General features: G+C 41.7%; 1 pseudogene; it reads left to right on the top strand.

Moving 5' to 3' along the window:
- Positions 1 to 6,296, top strand: part of LOC102834448 — a 22,527-nt pseudogene extending 16,231 nt beyond the window's left edge.
- The last annotated feature ends 155 nt before the right edge of the window (positions 6,297 to 6,451 follow it).

Below are 6,451 nucleotides of genomic sequence, written 5' to 3'. Positions count from 1 at the left end.
TACCTTCCTCCATGCCCTCTGGATCTAGGTTCCCTCTTGAAAGCTTGTAAGCCAGTCACTTCTTGCCTTTGTAGACTCTCCTCACCCCCCCACCCCCCATTTTGAGTAGCCAATGTCCCAGTTGCCCATCCCTGTCTACTCTGCGTGTGGAGGGGGTGGGAATGATTCTTGCAGTAAGGATTTGTTTCCTCTTTTGAGCTACTGCTTCCATAGGTGTAGGTCAAGTTCATTAAATTCTATCAGATTATACTTTTTTTCCTCTTCTTTCTTCTTCTGATGGAGCTCTGATCATCCAGTCAGTGAAGCCAGGTCAAGTGGGTATTATCTGCAAGTGTGGGTGTTCTTGTTCTTCTTATCAGCTGGATGCTTCACTCTCCACTCTAGTCCTCTGTGGCTGTGTCACTGACTCTGAGCCCAAGAGTCCCCAAGTCTTACCACACTGCTGGCCGACCAGGTCTCCACCCGGGTTCACAGGAGTCTATTGAGCATTGTAGGGCTTAGATCACCGCTTCATTACTGTTTTTCCCTCACTTCCCCTTATCAGTGATGAACGTGGTAACAATCAGAGCGTGTATTCCCATTGAGCCTTAGTCTTGGAAGAGGGTTTGCACTGAGAGGACCGTGCCTTGATGTCTCCTGAGCAAGCAACTTGCTTATTCTTGTAGTAACAGTCGGTCTGCCTCTATTGTTTTGTATTTTTCCTGTAGGTCTTTCTTTCAAAAAGTATCTTCTGTTCTTCTAGTCGCTCCAGGCTGGTCTGCTCATCCTTTCAAGTGGAATTTTCCCATCTCTGAAGATCTGGATGTGGTTCAGGCTTCCACCTATAGTCTTATGTAATGCAGAGGCTCCACAGGAAGCCTCCTTCACTGGGCACATTGTAGCCCCATTTTAGGTATTCCAATCAGTTATCAGCAGAAGGCTTTCTATGGTTATGTTTCTGGCTATTCCTTTCTCTCCCCCTCCAGTGTCTATTTTATAATATAATGCAAGGAAAACCAAGATTCAAAAGTCAGCCAAGCTTCTTAACATTATTCCCCCCTTTTCCCCATTCCAACCATGTCTCAATCTCTGTATCCCAGAGCCCTGTTTTTCCAAGATTGTGCATACATCATTATTTACCTCTGTCCCATTTAACCCATTCAAACCTGCCTAATTGTTCTATCTGCTTTGTTCTTCCATTCCTTTCTTAGTTCTTGTATATTTCCCCCCTCCCCAGCACCCAAACTATCCTGTGTCTTTTCCCTGCTCTGTGCTCCACCTTTCCCTCCCTCCTATCACCCCATCCCTACATCTCAGCAACCAGCAAAGAATCCACTTTAGTGGATTAGTATGGGTTCTTTTTCGTAGTCTTTTACTCTCAGTTGGTATTTTGAGCGACTACATCCAAGTTCATCAAATTGTAGCAATTTACACTTGTTTCCTTTATCAGAAACTCTGCTTCTCATCTGGTTTCAATAATTTGTTGCAGTGGCCACACACAACTCAGGGACAACACTCACAGTTATGGAATTTATTAGGGAAGTTACCAGGCTACATGTCAGGACTAGAAAATGTACAGGGTACAGTTCTTTTAGTCAGGACAGTCTTTCCTCAACCCTGCTCACAGGCAGGCCTCTCTCTGCTTGGGTAATGTTAACAGAGCTCTTTTAGGGCTGCTGATAGATGCCCATAGGACATACTTTTCCACCATAGACCTCAACCTGAAGACACAGTTGGCTATAGCTCCATAGGTTGGCAAATGTAGCTCCCCCAATTTAGTGCCTAGAGGTATCCCCCTCTGCAATCAAACTTCCGCCCAAAGTCACTCAGCTTTACTTGTGTTGTGGGCTGGGAAGCCTGCTGCTCTCCTTTGTGCTATGGCTCTTGGTTCTGCTGCTACTGTTCCTCTGCCACTCCTCTAGTGTCACAGTGTTCTGTCCCTGGATTGAGGAAGTTCAATGTGTGGGGATCTTGTGGTTCAAAGGACACCCTCTACTTCTGGCTCTTCATCTTTGAAGGTAGTGAGATCCCCCATCCTTGCTTCTGAAATGACTCATTTTATATCCATGCTAGAGTTTCATGTTTTCACAACTACAAGTAACTTATTACCATCCACAGCTGAATCATGTCTTCCTATCAGTATCTTTTCCCACCTTCTCTTACTCAGACCCATCAGGAAAAGAGTCCTTTGGTGAGAGAGACATGACTAAAAAAGACATATTACATAATTCACTGCACCACACCCATCTATTCCCCCACTACTTACTTTATCTCCTTGTCCCTAATGACTCTGAAGCTAGCGGTCTTACTTACAGGAAGCCTGCTACCTTTGCCCAGGAACCTGTATTTTCTCAAATTTCTCCTGCTTTATCGTATGTGCTGTACTGTACATCTTCTGAAATTACTGAAAATTCATGGCTATTCTTTCCATATTCCACTCTTATGTGTTTTTTGCTCAGTTTACATTTTTCTCAGCTGTGTTTTCAATATCCAACCAGAATCCACTCCTGTTAAGTAGATTCCGACTTTTAGCGATCCTGTAGGACAGAGTAGAACTGCTCCATAGGGTTCTAAGGCTGAAAATCTCTACGGAAGCAGACTGCCTCATCTGTCTCTTATGGAGTGGCTGGTGGGTTCACACCACTGACATTTTGGTTAGTAGCCCCATGCTTAACCCACTGTACCACCAGAGCTCCTGTTTTCAAGATGTTGTTATTAAGTGAATGGAGTCAGGTCTGACACATAGTGACCCTGTATAGGGTTTCCGAGGAGTGGCTGGTGAGTTTGAACTGCCAACCTCGTGGTTAGCAGTCTAGTGCTTATCCATAGCACGAGGATCTATGTGTTCTATCTACTACTTTAAACCAGAAATTGTCTCCCCTCTTACTTTCTAAGACTCCACACTTCCCTGGTTCTATTCCTACCATTTAGAAAATTGCTTTTTAATCTTTATAATGGTGCTCCTTACGACTCTGTGCTTGTTGCTTCCCTCAAACTCTTCTCTCTCTCAGTCATTCAACTCATTCGGATGGCTTTAGCTAGTTATGAAATGTTTTGGACTTCCAAACCTTGATTTCTTTCATCACCCTCTCTTCTGAGCTCCAAAAGCATGTCCACCTGCCAGCTGGAGTTCTTTATCAGTATGCTCTATAAACACTCCAGTTCAAAGGTCTATCACAATTTCTTCCTCTGCCAAACTCATTGCCTTTCCTGTTTTACTAATCTCAGTCTATGACATCAGCCTCAGTTCAGCTGCCCAGGCAGTTACTTTGGGATTAACACCCTTTCCCTTTGTCCCACTTGAAAGCATTTCTGTATGAATTATAAATATCAACATGTTATATGATGGTCAGAAAATTTATTTTAGAGACCAATGAGCTTTAGAAAAGAAAAAGAAAATTGCTCCACTTCCTGGCCCCTGAATGTCATTGTAGCCTTTTATCTCATCATAGCCAGAACACTAGAGTAGTTCCATGAATTTATCTAGTGTGTTTACTATTTTTCTACCTCTTCTTCTATTTTTGTCCTTTATTCATAAGGGAAATGATATTCCTGTTAAAGGATTCAAAGCTCTGCCTCCAATCTAATTATACAAAGTATAATTCAGTTAGATCCTTTCTACAACTCAGTGCACACTGGTGACTTGTGCAGCATATGCCCTTTAGCACCTCATCACAGGGGTGTGTTCATATCCAAGTATCCTTACCAGGGTTTCAGCTCCTTGAGAACAGGCATTGTGTCTTAACCATTTTCATTATCTAGCAACTTGGACAGGTTCAAACATATAGTGTTAACTCAGTAGTCTAGTAGTCTTTTAGTAATGAATTAATAAATTAACACACTAGCAGGGCTTTTCTATCTGCCTCCTCATAAGTAAGATACTGAGTTGGGTGTCCAGTGTAACTTTTTCTGGTGAACTCTCAGCAGTGTTTTATTGAGAGAGACTAAGTTAACACACATGTTTTCCGTGTCTCCCACACTGATTGTTGTTACAGGGATCGGTGTCGTTCGAGGACGTGGCTGTGGATTTTACCCGACAGGAGTGGCATGGACTAGACTCTGCTCAGAGGAGTATGCATAAGGATGTAATGCTGGAGAACTACAGCAACCTCACATCTGTGGGTGAGGAGTATTATTATCCATTGTAACTCTCGCTAGCCTGCATTGCCCTTTCTCAGTTGCTGTAATGTGTGGAGTCTGTACAGTTTAATATTTAATTTCAGATTCAAGGGTATCAGATCAATGTGGGGCACCAGGAAGAATGTTTATGTACTCACTTCCCCAGTGAAGGTTTCAATGGGCTCCCTTCCCCCATACAGCTCTTGAAGATGCAGTTCCTCTTCCATCAGAGGCCCTAAAGCTCAGACAACTTGGCCCATGTTCTGTGCCATTTCCCATTAACAGGCCTCTGCATGGCCAAACCAGAGATGATCTTTAAGTTGGAACAAGGGGAAGAGCTGTGGATTTTAGAGGAAGAATCTTCAGGACATAATTTCTCAGGTGAGTGAGCAAGAACCCAGCCGATGGAGAATAGGGGAAATGAGATCTCAGGAATTAAGGTCAAGGTATCCTTGTGGAATGTCTTTCAGGAACTTTTTTTTAATAGAGACCTTAGAGCTTTGAAAATAGTTGGAGGACAAAAGATATCTTCAGATACCTAAAATACCCATTCCAAGATCACTCACACTTAAATGTTCTCTGATTTTATCTTGAGTTTTATAGGATAGTTATCCATCTTACCTATTCCTATCTTATCTTATACATTTATTCTTAGTCTCTCTTTAATGTGCTCAGTTGCCTTCCTTCTCTCCATTGTCTTCTATGCTTTCTGTTGTCAGGCATTAATTAATTAATTCATGTATTCATTTAGTTATCTAACAAATCTTAAAGGAGTGTCAACTATGTGTTGGCCACATTCTGTGTGTGGGGATCCAGCAGCAAATAAAATAATATCTCTTTCCTTGGAGCTTACAGTCTAAGGATGGAAAGAGAAAAAGCAATAAGTATATGTTTGGTGGTGAAAAGAAAATTAATGTAAGTTAAGAAGGATAGACAATGATGGTATAGTATTGCTGTTAGGGAATGTAGGCAGGGAAGGTGCTATGGTGAGGTTAACATTAGGACACAAATTGCATTGAGAAAGACAGTCTTGTAGATGCTGAGTATTCTGGATAGTATGCCATGAGATGAGCAAGGAGGCCAATGTGACTTGAGAGGAGTGTGCGAGGGTGAGACTGGGAAGAGGTGATATCAGAGAATCAGAAGGCAGCCAAATTATTTAGAGTTTTATAGACTGTGTTAAAGACTTTAAATTTATACTGTGAGAAGGCAAGCCATTGCTGGGTCTTGACAGAAAGTGTCATGATCTGATTTATGTTTTTAAAGGCTCTCTCTCACTGCTGTATGGCAACAATTTGCTGGAGATAACCACCTTTTGCTTGATAAAGACCTTCTTCAGCATCAGAAGATTCAAACTTTGGATCAAACTGTTGAGTACAATGGATATGGAAAAGTCTTCTATAACAAATCAGACTCTGTTAGACATAAGAGCACACACATAGGAGAAAAAAAACTTTGAATGTCATGAATGTGGGAAAACATACTGCAGGAAATTAAATCTTGGTGAACACCTGAGACTATACACTGGGGAAAGACCTTATGAATGTGGTGAATGTGGAAAAACCTTCAGTGCAAAGTTTTCATATCTTATTGCTCATCACAAAACTCACACAGGGAGAAGCCTTTTAAATGTAATGAGTGTGGGAAGTCCTTTGCCAGGAAGTTGCAACTCATCCTACATCAGCGAACACACAGGAGAGAGACCCTATGAATGCAGTGAATGTGGAAAAACTTTTTCTGAGATGGCAACCCTCACAATTCATCAGAGAACACACACAGGGGAAAAACCCTATGAATGTGGTGAATGTGGAAAAACATTTAGTGTAAAGATATCTCTTACCCAACACCAAAGAACTCATACAGGGGAGAAACCCTATGAATGTGGTAATGCTTTCTATGTGAAAGCACGCCTCATTGAACATCAGAGAATGTGTTCAGGAGAAAAGCCCTACGAATGTGGGAAATTTTTCAGTATGAAGAAATCCCTTTGTCAACACCAGAGAACTCACACAGGAGAGAAACCATATGAATGCAATGAATGTGGAAATGTCTTCTTTGTGAAAGTACGCCTCATTGAACATCATCGAAGACACACAGGAGAGAGACCCTTTGAATGTGAAGAATGTGGGAAATGCTTTTGCCGTAAAGCACACCTCAGCAGGTCCTTACTTTGTATAACTGAGAAAGCCTCTACCTGACTCGAGAGGTCTAAACAATAACAACAACAATAATATATATATATTTTAAAAAGATATGTGTTTAGTTATCATCTTGTCTAGATGGGTCTGGTGAAAGGAGATGGGGATAAGATTCGTAAGATTCAGTAGTGAATAACTGTTATCATGACTAATCG

This window comes from Chrysochloris asiatica, unplaced genomic scaffold (assembly GCF_000296735.1).
Source record: "Chrysochloris asiatica unplaced genomic scaffold, ChrAsi1.0 scaffold00062, whole genome shotgun sequence".
Taxonomy (NCBI): domain Eukaryota; kingdom Metazoa; phylum Chordata; class Mammalia; order Afrosoricida; family Chrysochloridae; genus Chrysochloris; species Chrysochloris asiatica.
This window is presented reverse-complemented; position numbering and strand designations above follow the sequence as displayed.